Source organism: Phalangium opilio, unplaced genomic scaffold (assembly GCF_054372755.1).
Source record: "Phalangium opilio isolate 3A_F unplaced genomic scaffold, DU_Popi_V2 ptg000031l_1, whole genome shotgun sequence".
Taxonomy (NCBI): domain Eukaryota; kingdom Metazoa; phylum Arthropoda; class Arachnida; order Opiliones; family Phalangiidae; genus Phalangium; species Phalangium opilio.
Window position 1 is genome coordinate 10,665,063 of NW_028324158.1, and position 17,202 is coordinate 10,682,264.

General features: G+C 35.2%; 1 protein-coding gene across 3 annotated transcripts in view; it reads left to right on the plus strand.

The window, feature by feature from the left end:
* LOC149690584 (uncharacterized) overlaps nucleotides 1-17,202 on the plus strand; it is a 42,795-nt gene that overhangs the window by 4,858 nt on the left and 20,735 nt on the right. Inside the window, exon 1 of one of the 3 annotated variants that reach the window (XM_089870143.1) lies at nucleotides 12,286-12,528. The exons of the other annotated variants lie outside the window; for them this stretch is intronic. The gene's annotated coding sequence lies outside the window, so the exon portion shown is untranslated. Of the gene's footprint in view, nucleotides 1-12,285; nucleotides 12,529-17,202 lie in introns of those variants that run through there. 3 annotated transcript variants of the gene reach the window in all.

Here is a 17,202-nt window from a genome sequence, read left to right on the forward strand (position 1 = left end):
TAAATCCCTTCAATTTTTAAAGAGAAGATATAACTTAGTGTTTTTTTGGTTTATTATTTTTAGACCAAAACCAAAATCATTATTTTAACTGCTTTCCCTGTACGTTGGCTAGCTTCCCAGTTTTCACAAGTAAACAGAATGGTGGTGGTGTTATATGATAGTTTAACGCCTTTAAAAAGGTGGTAACTTATAACGTAAACCCAAGTATTGGTCCTTTTATCGCGGTTTGAATAGCAGAGGACCGTTAGTTGGAAACCTTCTTTGTACATACGTGGTTTTGATGTCGACCTATTGGCCTTTCTAACCCCGTCTCTAAAATTCTCTGTATATTTTAGCTTATTATTGTATCTAATGGTGTTTTCTAAAAGTAGGTCTATGGTATAATGTAACAATATTGAAGGGAATATGAAACACTGAATTTAATATATTAAAGTGAGGATGAACCTGTTTTAATATTATTTTCCCCAAAGACATAATTTAAAATTTTTTTTTTAAGAATAACGTACTTTTTAGCTTACCCTTTTTCCTACAGATCTTAAAAATAGATTTTGCGTTAATTAAGGCACACGATTAACAAAAGAGAAAAAAATAAATAAAATTGCAATTAGTCAAACAAAGAAAAATTCATATTTTGCTAAAAATAAGGTCACAGTTGGATGAGACTTAAATTTTGTATCTTTTTTCCCCTTAGAACGTATTTAGCTTTGGGAATATTGGGATCTAACTAATTTATTTTTCATGAAAATTGTGAATACACATCACGAAAACGGTTCTGTGTACTTGCAGTTGGGAGGGGGAGGGTTCGATGTATCTTCCCCTTAATGGATGAAAGTGGTAGATCAATTAACTAAGATGAAAAGCGGTTTTTTTTTTAATACTATTTTGCAAGCTTGCCATAAGGGACAAAACAAAACAATAAAGTATTTCTGGAATTTTATTTTGACGTTTGAAATTTATGGTGAAAAAAAAAATAATTGGGAGAGGAGGTCATTTAGAATGATGATTTTCCGTTTATTATGACGAACCAAGTCACGTGTTTTTGCTCATCTCATAGATAGATCAGAATCTAGGGTAGCATTACTATTGAATTTTTCATCCAATAATCAATTTTATCGTTATTTTTTTTTGGTTTTTGTAGATTAATTTGCGGTTTTAATTGTTTTTTTTTGGTAGAAATGTCTGTTTAATTACAGTTTTTAAGCCTTTAACAATAGACCTTATAATAGAATACCTTTCTTTAAATTAAATTAAAATAGAAGACATTGGATATGTTTAACTATACCATTTAAGCATAATAGTTAATTAAAACAAAAGTTAAGTACTAACTTAGAAAGGAACGCTAATTAAATTTAATGTACCATTGTTGTCTAAAGAAATGTGCGTGTGTACATAACATAGTTTGCGCGCGTTTCTAGCTAGGCCTTTTAAGAAAATATATAACTTCAAACTTGTGAGATTCCCTTGGGGTTCTTTTCTTACTTTGTTTATTCTGAGAAGAGCACTTCTCATTTCATTTCCCTTGACATGGCAGCGGAAAGAGTTAGTTGCATTAGTTGTTATATAAAGTTAACATGGTCTGCCATTGCCATATCTCTTTATATTTTATTCTTACCAGAAGTGAGATGAGACTAGAAGTACTGAGCCAACCACATTCTTCACTCGGCGAAAGTGAATATTCTTGATAACACACCAACGGTTGGCCCTCTAGTGGCGGTTTCAGAATTTTCCCTCCAAAACGTGAGACGCTCGCGGTGGTAGACGGCCGAACTAGATTCAAGCACCCGCGTCCGTGTTTCGCCGCTTTAGGTTGAGGGGAAGGGGGTAGGAAATTTTTTTGGAACTCGACCAATTTTTTTCTCTCTAGCGTAGGCGCGATTGAAGCGTCGTAAAATCCTCAAATTTGTTCACTAATGCCAGGATCTATTACCAATGCTAGAGCCCTTCACTTCTAGTCTCATCTCACTTCTGTTCTTACGTATTTCGCGAGATGGGAAGTGTGGAGACATTAAACAGGAGATGCAGGATAGGGAGTGGTACCAAAATTGAAAGAGACATTATTTAGACCTCGTGCTAAGAAGATTCAAGTCTCGCGCACCGAGGAACAGTCACTTAAAGTCGTCCAAAGCTCAAAACCTCTCAATTACCGCTTCGATAGTGACTTACCCCTCGTCAACTAAAAATCGTGATAACGTAGCATCCATGAAACGTGCTGAAAATGGCCTCATCGCTTTACCAAAACCCAAAAGTGGCTTCCAAACATTGGTTTTGTTGAGGTTGGTTGTACATTGAAAACTGGTTGTTGGGAAAACTTGTCGAAGAAACGGTTAAGCTAATTCCCTCCTTCTCTTTTTCCATTTCAATTACGAAAGGGGTCAGATAGCGGGGGTCAAATCGAGTTTTTGAGTTATATTGGTGCCATTGGAGTTAGTGCTTTTTAAGAGCGAGAGAGAGTGGTTTTAAGGTATGAAGAGGCCCTACTTCTAAAGCGATTTCGGGGTTAAATTATTGGGTGTCTCTTTTTCGATTAGTAATAAATTCATTTGAAGAAAACTGCAGCACGTGGTGAATTTGATTTTTCTTTATATAGGGTAAAGGTTGAACTATGGTACCCATGCCTTGCTTTGAAAGTGTTGTTGTGAAGCTAGAGCAAGAAGCAATATCTAGTTTATTAGCGAGAAGGTATAAGATGCCTAAGTATTCGCGCGCCATAGTCCCAGTCCCCTTTCAAAATACAAGGGGGGACGTAAAAGGAGACCGGACTATTTCGCGGAATCTCCTCAGTCGGAAAATATGTTATTTTCGTCATTCACGTCGCGCTGACGCGGTTTTCAAGAACCAATGAGATGCTGGTTGTAATTTAGAGGCGGCGGGGATTAACTCCGGACGGACCTACGTTTGGACTGGAGATAAAGCTGGGAATGTGGCGAATTTATACCTTTCCCTAATAAACTAGATATCACTTCTTGGCTAGAGCTATGGCCTATCTCCTGCATGCTGTAGCTTTGGAACAGAATGATCACTAATTCGAACAGAATTCTATAAACTTTTCACAGTCGGTTGTAGATAGCGGTTCAGAATTGCACTAACAAATATCTGGCAACACTCGTCCGCACACTATCTATGGGTGTACGGGGAATTCGAAAGTCATTATCACCTTGTTGTTTAGTCTAATATCTAGTTCACTCTTTAATAGCAGGTTCGCAAATATTTTTGTTGGGTGTTTTCGCGTTATAGAAGGTCAGAAACTAAGATTATTTTAGTAATAGGATCGTACTATAAACCCCGTATCTGACATGCAGCGGGGAGAATTCGCGAAATCCATATTTTATCGCAGCCTACTACAAACGTATCATCATTAATGGAAATATAGTTTTGTTTTTTGGGTGGATGTGCTGGGCTGCTCACGAGAGCGGGAGCTAAAAATGTTTCAACAAGCGGGAGTTTTTGGTGGCGCCAAGGTGTCTAGACTGACCCCTGTCTTGGGCACCGTTCCTGACCCCTCTATAAAGCTGTGTAGCTAAATCCGTCTTCTTCTTTTGGAGAAGAGTATGTGTAGGCCCTAAGTCAAGAATTTCTGCTAGTGATACTCTGAGGGATAGTACATTCAGTAGTTTTGAAGTTTCATAATTGAAGTTCTAAATTTTGGTAATTTAATTGTTGCGGTAAATCAATTATTCCCTATTTTTTTTTAAAGCATTTGAGTTACTCTTACGTTGCTTTCTTTTGTCTCAAGATTTCTTCACTTAGATTTAAAAGAGATAAAGATAATAACTATAACGAATCTTACAATTAAGTCTGTTTTGATAATAGTTCTTTGAAAATCAGAATCCATTTTAATAAAAACAAGACGGCCCAAGGGCTCGTAATAGTAGCCACATCGTACGAGTGAATAGCCCCTCTATACCCTACCCTAATGAGTGGATAACCCCTCTATAACTTAACCTAATGAGTGAATAGCGCTATCTTTTACAATGCTTAAATGATTTACCGTGCATAAAATATTTAATTAAAATTAAATCTCTAACCGAGCCCAGTTACCCTATGTGTGGGTTGTGGTAATATAGAGTTCCTTTTAAGCTAAAAAATAACGATAACGAAAGCGAAAACTCCGGCCACAACTACTATTACTACTACTACGGCTCGGGTCAAACTAAGAGCCTCATCGTATACTACGATGTGGCTAAAAATATGGTGTATTCGTAGTTTTTAGACTAGAAGGATTGACACCATTTACACCAGGATTACCAGGCTACTTTGGTAAGTTCTCCACATTGTCCACCAAGTAGCCTGCGCCTCCTGCCGTGTAAATGGTATCAATCCTCCTTGTCTGAAAACTATGTACATCATAAGTGTTTTAAATTATCTTAAATAGGAATTTAACTAAATAGATAAGATCAAAAAATAATCTATTTCATATTAAGGTCATATACTTTGCAATAGATCTAAATATACTAATACACACAAGTTAGAATCTCTCAATATGAACCCATAACGGTTCCTTTTATTCTAAATCATACCTTAGATCATTAACTTAAAGACATCTCAGAACAGAACTGAACCAAGCTTTGTTTACCGATGCCCTATTATATAAAACATTAAAACCTTACCCCCTTAATTTGACCAAAATTTCAATCTTTTTCTGTTGACTTGAAAAGAAATTTGCCGACAATTTTTTGCCCATGGGGGTGTTAGTGACGAAATACCTTATACATTTCTTTTAAAGACCCAACCAAAAGGGTGCATACACCAACCGTCTTACTTTAACTACTAAATCATAGGTTTGACAAACACAGAAACCTTTTAGTTCCCTACTACCTGGTTATCAAAAAAGAAATTTAAGAATAATATAATATAATAAAATATCCTTTGTAGAGTTTTTAGTAACTGAAATTATTTTCTTTAAAAGAATAGGGTAATGGCAGCCCTCTGCCTTCGACTGTATTAAGCTCTATGGGGAAATAACATGGGGTGCCATTAGTCTATTATCAACCATACATCAAATCTTTCTTTAGGACCCAGTCCTAGTTAATACTTGAAAATGTCTTCCTTATTCGATGACATTATCAAAGTTTGAAATCTAACCTTTTTTGATTTCTTTTCTCTGTACTTTTATTTAAAGGGATAGTGCCTTAAACAAATCCTTATATTGTCCATAGCTATGGCAAATGATTTTAGTCGTTTTGGGCAGCTTTCACAACAAAAGTTTTGACTCTCTGACTGACTCAGTCATCAAAAATTCCCGAGTTTCTTTACTTAAGAAAACTGAAACAAGTTTATTCGTGATGTATTAAAATTTGTTTTTTTATTATTTCAAATTCACGGCCATATTTTAAAATGGCACCCATTATATATAAATGCAAAAAAAACCTGTTTAAAGTGAGAACATCCTTGAGTTTCAATCTCTAACTACTGCGGTTCACTATAACCTATAGATGCTAGCTTTGTTATGGCTTTTGGTTTGCAATATCCCATTCGCCATCTTTCAAAAATGGCGCCCATATTTAGTGACCGAAACATCTTAACAAGATATATAGCTTTAATTGTAAAGCTATCCCTTTAAATATCAAAATTTTTGTTAAAATATATACCTCACAAGATGTTTTCTTTTTATTATTATTATTTTATATATTTTATAAATTATTTTTTCTTCTTATGTTGTGTGTGTAATCTTTTTTGGCATTTCGGGGTCAACCGTATTTACTGCATAAAAATCCAATTATACCGTGTAACAAAAATATATCTCGCGTTTTAAACGCTAGTAACTCCTTTACCCAGAACGACGTCTCGAGGGGCTGTTCACCTTCCAAAGTCCCTATACACCGATTACGGATTACGTGTAATCATTTTAGCACTGTTAAGGGCAGGGCTTTTAAAGATTACACTGGAGTAATCAATTTAATACAGTCAAAGATACAGCGGTGTACACCGAGTGACCAGCCCCTTGCGACTTCTTAAGAACTCCTTTCTCTGGCGACAAGTTTTACCGAGTTTATATTCAATTGAACTGATTTGAACTCACTTCTATAGTTACTAGTATTTCTGTACTATTCCATAAATGGTTGTGGTGTATAAATCCGCCCACCTACCTTGAAAGAAGCCAATATATTTGAAATTTTAATATTAAATTCAAATTAGAAATTTGCAGAAAAAATAATCATTTTGATTAATTTTATTTTTAGTTAATTATTGAAGGTCGTATTGAGAGTCATTTTTAACACATTTTATTAATTTCGGTGGTTCAAAAATTATAAAGTCGAAACAAGTTTTTTTAATAATAAAATTACCCTATTTTTCCACGCTATCACGAAACCAGCAAAACAAATTTAAAATAAACACAAACAAATTTTTATATTTCCATTGTATTTCCACTATTATTATTATTTACAATTTACGATTATTGCATTACATATATGTTCTTTCTTTTCGACAATCAAATATTTAATTCCAGAGAATTCCGAAGATTTAACCTCGATTATTTTTTATTTTTAATTCAATTATGGGTTACATTACAATATAATCCCGTAACTATACCCAATAATTTTCTTTACACAAATGTTCCCCGCCTCTTTTTGACACTTTTACTAAAACTTAAACCCTTTATCTACTCAATTAGATGTTGTAAATTTAATTCTTTTTACAAAGAAACGCGTCTGCTTAATCTTTAGTTAATAATAAGGTAAAGAATTCGCACCCCAAAGGTGTTAAGTGTGTTAAATATTGGATAAAAACTTGTCTGTAATACTTAACGTGTCACTATTAATTTTAAAATCAAGGGATTCATAGTGCGGTTTTTGGTTTTCCCAATCATTTTTAATTTTGGTTTAGTTAGGTAGCTTCAGGGTGTTTTAATTGTAATATTTGATTTCAAAGTGAGAGCCGCAAATTTATTTATTTTTTTTTTTTTTTTTTTTTTTTGATGTTACATGCAATGTCCTAACTTTATATATGAATCTTTTGGTGCTATTTGGGTCGTCATTCAATCATTTTAGACGTTAAATTAAATTATTTTGCAATTCCTATTAAAGTATTTGCAAAAAAAGCTCTCATTTTTGAACTCCAGATGAAATTGATAGGTTCTTTTGTATTTGTAAATATATATATGGGTGTAATCTGTAATGTCAGGTCATGTCAGTACTCAGTAGCTGGTTAAAATTTTGATATTTTATTTAATGAAAAGGGACCAACCACGTTTGAAAATTAAATTTAATTGGCTAGGGAGTATAAATAATTAATATTTTAAATTGGAACCATGTATTTATCTAAAATATTATAGAAGGTACATGCAATTATGTAAATTTACTGTTAGGCCTTGGTGTGAGCAGACGATGCTTCGGGTATAAAATTCTATTGGACGACCTGACCATTTTTGTTCGTATTTTCTTTGAGATCTGAGATAGTTCAGGGTTAATACAAACATGGAAAAATACTCGGGGACGACTTAGAAATATCATATGAACTCTGCTTCCATATTCATCTTAAGGTATTTTCTTTTGAACTGAATTAATAATTGAACTGAACTGAACTAAACCATAGCCAATACAGCTAATGTGGAGATACCGTACTAAGCTAGAACTACCCTGGAATAGCTCTGATAAAATCCTATTAACCCTTTGTTAAAAACGTATTTTCTTTTGAACTTAATTAATAACTGAACTGATCTGAACCATAGCTAATACAGCTAATGTGGAGATACCGTACTAAGTTAAAACATGGACGAAACAATACTGAAGGACGAATGGCAGCGGGAGAAAGTTGAAAAAGACTTGTTAATTCGCCTTCTAGCGGCAGATAGTAGCAAACCGGAGAGTGGGGGGGCATATGGGGGAATCAGTGTTCTGAAAAACCGGGGTAACGACATTAGGCACGTGACAAAAAAGTCAGTAATCATTGTTCAACGGATTCAGGCTGGTTCCAAATTTCAAAAACTGAAATGGGAAAAATTTAACTCCTTTGGAGTCCTTTCATATAAACCTTATCAGCGTATCGCGAATCGCTGTTGCAAAGCTTGTAAACACAAATTTTTTTCCTGCCCATTTTCTTTAAGCCTTGGACAAAATGAGATTGGAGGATTAAAAATTTAGAATAAAATCAATGCCGATTTTAAATAGAAGTTGTATTAATTAAAAATACATTGAATAGCCTTTTAATTGTTATGATTAAACGTATAGAGTATAATAAGAACATACCTTTAATTTCATGCAATTTAAAAATTTGTGATTGCAAAGTTACGGCAAAATTTCAAAAATCTTTTTTTTATTGATTTTTTTTTGAAGCAGTTAACGTCTTATTTTGTCTAGATGGCGCTAGCTTTCTCCGGGATTTGACTCACTATTTTTCATAACCCCCCTCCATTTTGGGGCTGAAAAGGGGGAAGTAAGCTTAACATTGGTTGTTTTGTCGCTTAGTATGGGGCTCTATGGGCTGCCATCCGTCCTTCAGTATTGGTTCGTCCATGGTTAAAACAACCCTGGAATAGCTCTGATAAAATCCTATTAACCCTTTGTTAAAAACAGAAAAAAAAATGAAAAATCACTTTGCCAAAATGAGTAGCATAGGGTGAATCATCTTTTGAAATTCCTGGTACACTAAAAGCGGCATTTATCATTGGCCCGCCGCTCAGTTTATTCCCAGAAACGTATAACAGTTCAGTTCGTGCGCCGGTTACGTAAATTTCAAGCTTTAAAATCAATAAACCGTGGAAAATACCAAAACTCCCTCGAATTGAAAAGCAAGGAGAAATAAAGCTTAGTGTAGTAAGTCTCTGGGATGTCGTAAAAAGTCGTAAATCGTAATTAAACAAAAAAATAAGAGAGGTATACATTAGCAGGGATTTCTCCTTTCGTTTTTGATAATCTTCTGGTCGATCTCTTATAGACCAGTTTTATTTTTTTTTTTTTTTTTAGAAAAACCCCTTTTATGATCTAATCTAATTCCAGACACAGAGGGGTGAGTTACTCGACACCATGCACCACCCCCTATAACCCAAATTGGTGTACAAGAAATTTGAGAGTGGTTAGCCCCTCGAAAACAACCCTACCCATCATCTAATAAAAGATAAAAAAATTCGCTTTTTTAAAGGGAACATGACATGAATGTTTTAGGTTTTTAGATGTCATTATTTTAATAATAGGTGTCATTTGTATCAAGTTAAGCTCATCTTGATTTTATTTTTGCTATAGTTCTTTAGCAGCTTGTAAAACACCAATTTTCTCATAGACAAACGAACATCTTCTCTCCAATATTCTATTATAGTCTTTGAGCGACTTGGACTCCCCCTTAAATTTATTTTTACCTCTCCGAGTGACGTATGTCACGGAGAGGTTCTAATTTCGACGTGTCTGTGTGTGTGTGTGTGTGTGTGTGTGTGTGTGTGTGTGTGTGTGTGTCTGTCTGTTGTTATACCCACGTGACCGCGTTCGCAGTTTGCAAATCGGAGCAAACGTGTTCTCAATTTCCGGAAATTTCGAAAATTGTATTACACTTACAGGATATTACTCCATTGCCTGTCTAACATCACCAGCCTCTGGTCTTTGTCCATCCCACATGGACACCAGTCTGTACACACTGGCTTCTAATCACAATCGTCTGCTGCTCTTTGTCCATCCCACATGGACACCAGTCTGTACACGCTGGCTTCTAATCCCCACCCTCTTGTGGTCTTTGTCCATCCCACATGGACACCAGTCTGTACACACTGGCTTCTAATCACCACCGTCATCTGCTCTTTGTCCATCCCACATGGACACCAGTCTGTACACCTGGCTTCTAACACCACCATCTTCTGGTCTTTGTTTTTGTCCATCCCACATGGACACCAGTCTGTACACCTGGCTTCTAACACCACCATCTTCTGGTCTTTGTTTTTGTCCATCCCACATGGACACCAGTCTGTACACCTGGCTTCTACTCCATCATCATCGTTAAGGTTAAGACATACGCGGCGATCGGCCAGGGTTACGAGAAACGTCCGGCCTCCCTAAGGTGGGGCTTCCACCAAAGGTTCACGCAATTGCGCTGTTCTTATCCATAGCTGCGATTCGACACCCTTATATACTACCTATTTGAGTAAGGCGACGCAACCGGCGTATGCTTCATTTCAAACGCCAATATTAGTCAAGTCTCTCAAGAATGTTTAATTATTCTTTTTCAAAACGATGTAACTCTCAATAAGGCGAACAACTATCGAAGAAAATATTTAATATTAATTATATTTATTTTAATATTTAAGATAATCATGTCTCTAAACTCAAAATTAATACGGAAAGGGTTAAACAGTAGTCTATGTGTTTGTCTATATGTGTCCGTCCGTTGTTACACTAGTGCGCTGCGTTAGAAGTTCGTTTTTGTTTTGATGTGTAAAGAAATCCTTCAGAACCTTAATATTCCCGTTTTCCATAATATAAAATGAATATGTGGAAATATTTTTCGTAATTATGATGCATTTAGTACTTTTGTAGCTTTAAAGCTCTATTTCATTTTGATATTCCAAAGATTTTTTTTAATATTATTATTTAAAATGGATGTTTATATATTACTTAAGCTATACTACATCTGTTTATAGCATAATCCTTCCTAAAGTGAATACAAGCCTAACGCTACAATGTTGGTCAAATGAACTGTTATTTGTTAATAGGCCTAGTGAACCAAAAAGTAAACGCTTGGGTTTGGTTTTCGTTTCTGTAATGCAGAGACATTAACGGTTCAGAGTGAGCCGAAAGTTAAATACACTATTAAATAATTAGGCTTAGATTATATAATCATGGTGGAAATCTGGGCCGCGTTCAGCAGAGCCCAGCGCTGTTAGCAGTGTCCTACATAACGGGATTTTGTTTTTGAATTTTGACGTCACGGTGCTTAGCGCTGAGCTAGCGCGGTCTTCAAAGAAAATAGTCGGCCTTTTGGATAACGTGACGTAAAACGTGTAGTTCTCAGCTTGGCGAAAAAACCATGGATGAATCAATACAAATAGCTCTATGGGACTATAGCTATTTAATTGGCGTGAAACCAGTTGATCACGCGAGAATTTTAAGAGATATGTTAGTTTCTAATTTTAATTATAAAAGTTGTTATTTATCTCTATAAATATGTTATCATACAATTTTTGTTAAGCCTTGGTACCTTGCACGCTTTATTGCGCTAGCGTCATTTATAAAACGCCGATGACCGGAGAAAAGCTATGACGACAGAGCTCACCGGTAAACATTTCCAAAATCCGCTGTCTTTTTTGGTGAGCTCTGCTGAACGCAGCCCAGACCAGTGAAAGGTCTGATCGTAATCGGATAATAGCTTCGTGTTTTCATGCTTTTCATGGTACGCATTTACTTTCAGTGTGTGTAGCCACAAATAAGCTTTGGTGTTATGTAACGTTAACAGTCATGTTAACAAACTAAGAAAATCGTTGAGGTGAAACGAGAGGATAGTGTTTATATGGCAACCCTGTTGTGAATATGGCTTTGAACATAGAGGGCATACAGTTGAGGAGTAGAAAATTGGGCCTTTACAAACACGTAAAGGTAGTATCCCTCCAAAGTTTTATCTCTTCATTTCCCGTTTCTCCCCCATCGGATGATGTTAATGTGTACAAGTATATCATTATTGGATGTAAAATGTCGTCTGATTTACAGTATATTTGCTATGCTTTGTATACTGCTTTAATATTTCATATATTTTAACTTAAGAAACATTTCCATATCTGGGTAAATAAGTTTGTAAGTAGTCGTCTTGACTCGGAGAGGTAATATTTTGGTTTTCCCAACTTGTTTCCCTTTCAAGCCAACATCAGTTTTTTATTTTAAATAAGAAATATATATATAAATTTAATCCTGTTTGATACGTGGCCTACAACGGCGAACTTTTACATTTTATCAATAAATCCGTTGGGGGTCTACAAAAAATCTCCATGAACCTAAAATCACTGTTCATTTATGCTCTCCATACCATACTGTATACTAAAATAGGCCCTGAAACTATCATGTGTAACACTCCAATTTAATTGCTTCCGTTTAGCCCCCCCCCTAGCGCCCCACTTCCGGTCCGTTTCTAATAAAGTTTGTAGATCAGGCAAGGCCTAAATTTTTCCCAAAATTGTGGTGACAAAAAAATAGCTCACGAAATTCCCAGGACCTATAGATGAGTCACCAACCTAGCCTGGTAGGCCAAAAAAACAGCTCCAGTCAGCGGCGCAGACCCTTTGTCATTGGCTTCTTTATTAACGTTCCCCTGTTACGTAGCTCGTTTTGTCAGGGAAGTAGAATCATCAGCGTACAGTCAAGCTTTAGCTAAAGCCGGCTTCTACACACCCTTAAACTAGTCGGTCTCTCGCTATCTCGTCGAACGGACGCGCTCAACAATCGCTCAAAAAGTTCTATTCATTTAATAAATCGAATTAATTTAATAAATACTCGTTAATTTTATATATAAATATCATTAATTTAAATAACATCCCCCTTACCAAGTTACTTGGATTTAACGAGTGAAGAGCGTTTGGTCGCCTAGTCTATATTTATATTTAAATTTGTTTCAAATTCGGTAAGTTTTAATTTTAAAATATTAATTTTTTTTCTTTCTTTCTGGAATTATTTCAGTTTTTATTTATTTAAATGGAATTATTATTAGGTGTTTTGTCAGGTAATATTTTTATATAGTTTGAATTTATATTTAATCGGAGATTTTTATTAATTCAATATTATTCCTAATTTTAAAATTGTTTAATGTCTAATTCAATTTTAATTTTTGGGTTATTTTGAAATTAATTTGAGAGAGTTACACGTGCGTTTCCACCCTTCCTTCAGAAAATTTAGTTTTTATTCAAATAATTTTTTAGAAAAATTTTTTTAAACGGAATTATTTCAGGAATTTTTAATATCTAAGTTTATTTTTTAAATCGAGCTAAGCCTATTTTTATTGATTTTTAATATTGGATAGCGTAATATACAGAGAGCAAGCAGGGCGGAGGTCTAAAAGGCGCTCAATTCCTTTGTTGATAAGGCCTCTAGGCGCGGCTTGCCAACCGAGGCTAGATTTTTATGAAAGGCTGAAGCAGTCTTTTTTATCTAATTTGTTCTTTTTCTTGATAAAAATATTTTTCCCGAGATTAATGATTACGTGTATGTCAGATTTAGATTTAGGAATTTATTATTTTAAGTTATTCTTTACACCGATGTTCTTTTTTATAAAGTGTTAACCATGTTATTTTTGGGTCTATTGTTAATTTTAAAGGGTTGAACGAATGCATTTTAAGTCTTCTTTTGGCTTAATATTTGTTAAATTGTTTGGAAGAGTGAATCACGTCATGCTACGTCATCCATGTTATTTCCTGGATGCTGGTTGAATAGATGACGTCATCAATAGAAGGGAAATTAGGCCTAAAGTAGGCCTTAACCTTTAGTGATAATAATAGGTTGTTTATTATTATTTGTTGGTTAATTAATAAAAAAATAGGCCTAAATAGTCTGCTTAGGCAAGTTGTAAGATATTGAAGTATCCACGTGGGATTATACAAAGGTCAAGTTAGCTTTGACACTGGTGACGTCATATTCAATTAATGTAAACAACACCCTATACTATTTTTGTTAAGAATTAATCTAATCTTTAACCCTCGCAAATCCACTTTTAAACATTTTGAAAAGGGGGCGTTTTTTCGAACTAAATTTAACTTGAGAGATCATCCTTCACCCTCAACTCAAGAAGGTTCAGGGGTCCATAAAAATTTACCATAGGTTTTTTAAGAAACTTCTATACGCCTATTGGGGACCAGACCAGTTTTAGCATCAGTGTGGGATTTTTGGGTGCACTTTTGACCATCACCAAATTTTTTTATGTATTGGAGTTTAGTAAATAGTTTTAGTAGAAAAGCAAGCACCCAGCTGTTCCGGACAAGATAACAAATGCCGGAATAATTCTGAATACGCAATAATAAATTGAAGTTCAGTATACCTCAAACGTTACGGGGGCTGTCGCTTATCAACGTTTTATTGACGATTTCGTAAGGAAAGTACCTGGGGAAAACGGTGGTGTACGACAGGCTTTAGTTAATATCAACCCCAGAGTTCATTGTTCCCTAGGACACACGTTTTACAGCTGCATCCCACACGGCACACGCGTACAATATTTCAATTCAATCTATGTGGCTATGTCCTCGATTTTATTTTTCTAAACATGAGGGTCTATGCTTATTTTCGACACTTAAAAAATTTCGCCCTTGACAACCCACGACAATTTTGTGAACGTTTTTCATTCATAAGGACTTTTTTACACTTATTTTGTTGATTTTAAACGTGACACCCATGAGGTACCTTCTGTCACCTCGCTTTGATTTTTCTCTATTAGATCATATGTCCAAGTAACTTTTAATCATTCATGGCTTATTATTTTAATGCGAGAAATCTTAATTAGAATGTTACTTTCGGGGATACATTACCACAGATTAACGAAACAGAAAGTTCTTATTGTGTAATATTTTCCTTTGTTTGTAAAAGTTTACCATAAGTTTATAAGATATGTTCCTAAAGTATGACACTACCTATGCTTCGTAATGCTAGAGGCTTGGAGCTCGAGCTTGTTCGAGAACGACGGAAGCGAGAATTGATTGAATACACTCGGTGGTTAATTTTGCAGGCCTTCCATCTTCTCCTATTTAGTCTGTACTAAGCCTTTGACAGCTCCTCTCCGGGCGTCGCTTTACCCCAAATCTATGACCTACCTCACTCACTTCATGACAAGCTCCAGTTTCTAAGTTACCAGTGACAAACTTACAGGGTTGGCAAAAATCCGGATTTTTCTTGAAAAAGCCACTGGTATGGTTTTTTGCTGGTTTAAACCGGATTTTATTGGATTTATCCGGCTTTTTTAAACTACTCTCTAGTGCTTAATTTTAGCACTTCTTTTTACATTTTGTGCGCTAGTTGTCTTCTGCTGGGCCGTCTGATTGAGAATCATTTCCCTTAGAGATGAGTAGGGCCCCTAATTTAATCGGGATTTTTCAATGCAACCCGACCCATATCGGGTCGAAAAATCCTAGGTCGGGTTGGGTTAGAAAATTACTTAAAACGTTTTGCTGGTCGGGTCGGATAGGGTTATCATACCATCAACCTGGGTAGACATTTTTATATCTTCAATAGGGCAGGGTCGGGCCCGGGTAGACATTTTTATTATCTTCAATAGGGCAGAAACGGGCCCGGGTAGACATTTTTATTATCTTCAATAGGGCAGGGTCGGGCCCTGGTATGCTTTTTTTGTGATCTTCAATAGGGCAGGGTCTGATAAAGATTTTTCTAAATGCGCGGTCCGACCCAACAATTTAGCGTTGCGAAAAGTTCAACTCAGTCTCATGATTTTTGGGTGGGGCAGTGGGAGGAGGGCGCGTCAAACTAACCCACAATATATGGGAATTGACCATTTCGATGAAGTAAAGAGGTAAAGACATGTGTGTCAAACTTTTCCTTCCATCTCACTTTATGGTGCCTGCACTGTACTCTATTATCATATTTTTTGAAAAATCCACTGGATTTTTCAACGTGGTTTAAACCGGTTTAATCCAGGTGGATAAAACCGGACTGGTTACCAGCGTGCCAACCCTGCAAACTTATGGAACGAACATATCTTATAAACTTATGGTGTGCCGTCTAAAATCTGCATTAGAAATACATTGTTTGAATTGAAAGGGGTAGTCCTATGGTGATTGAAATTTTACGTGTAGTTTGTAAATTACATTGTGGTGGTAATATTTTAGTTTCAAATTTCTGAACCGGGTGGCGACCGAATAGAGTTTATTGTTCGTTATGTTTGAGTGATTACGGCGGCCAATTCAATGATTATCAGAGATACGGTTGATAGCTCGCGAAAATTAGCTTCGGAAGAGGGTTTCACCAACACCGCCACAGTCACATCATTTCTTTTAATAGATCGTCTGGGATTTTATTTTTAATTTTTTTTCCCCTGACATTGAAAATATTTCCTCTCCAACGCGGATTTAATTAACGTACGGATGGTTACATTTTTTTGGCATATTGATTGACATTTAAAAAAACAATGTGTGATATTTCGGTTTTCCTGCAGAAGGCTATCTCTTAAAGTAAATGCGCTACAATTATCTTTATTTGGGAAATTTTGAATGACAAATTTTTGCATTTATTTAAAGTTTATCTTCGGTTTTAAACTGAAGTTTATCTTGCGTTTTAGTAAGCGTAAACTCAAAATTAACTTAAATTTGTATTAAAACACTAATTAGGACTTGACAATAATACGTCATGCAACGTCACTGTGCTAAAAGAGGTAACAAGAAAGGGGTGGGTCAAAATTGGGCTTAAAGTATAGCTTTCCATTCTGCAATTAATGCAGAATCCTTCCAAAATATATTACTTTAGTTAATTAACTTCAATTATTACAACCTGAACTGAAATAGATTAAAAAAAAAATGATAAATTTAATCTTAGCTAGACGTTCAAAGTCTGTTAACTTCTAAATAAGTTCAAAATTAATCAAATGATTTCATTAAATTAATCTCAAATGACTCAACACCTATACCCTAGTTTTTGGGTTAATTGTTATGTACTTACAAACGTTTTTCTAATTCATATCATTGAAGTGAGTGAAATACCTATACCTATAGGTGTTTTAGAATAAGTATTATGCAAGTGAAATTTAAACTATAATTAAAGGTTTCAAGTCTTGTTCATTAATGATTCAGAAACTCTACGTCACTCGATAGTGTAGGCCTGTATATGGGATTGCCTTTCGGTGATTGGATGGCTCTTGGCTATACAGTTGGTTGGGTTAGTTAGGGTTTTAGGCACTTGAAAATATGCGTAGGTGGAAATTTTTGAGTAGGTTGTAGCGAAAGAGGAGAAATGGAGACGCTGTTATGTTATTAGTTACGAAATGTGAAGGACTCAGCGCCGAAAACGCTTAAATTTGACCCTGTTAACAAAATTAAGGTGCTTGTATTGGCTACAATATTTCTAAAGACGTTTTATTATACTCGTATATACCACTTTTAAATTGTTAAATTAAAAGATAGGGCGAAAGGCCACTTGATTACATCATCTGTTGAATTTAATTAATAATCTATTCATTAATTGATTGGTGATGCAACCTAAAGGAATTTGTTTTTACTGTGATATTATATTGATTTAATTTGTGGTATCAAATTGGGGATGTTATTTAAAGATTCTTTTCGGTATGTCACAGCATTACGTTATCCTT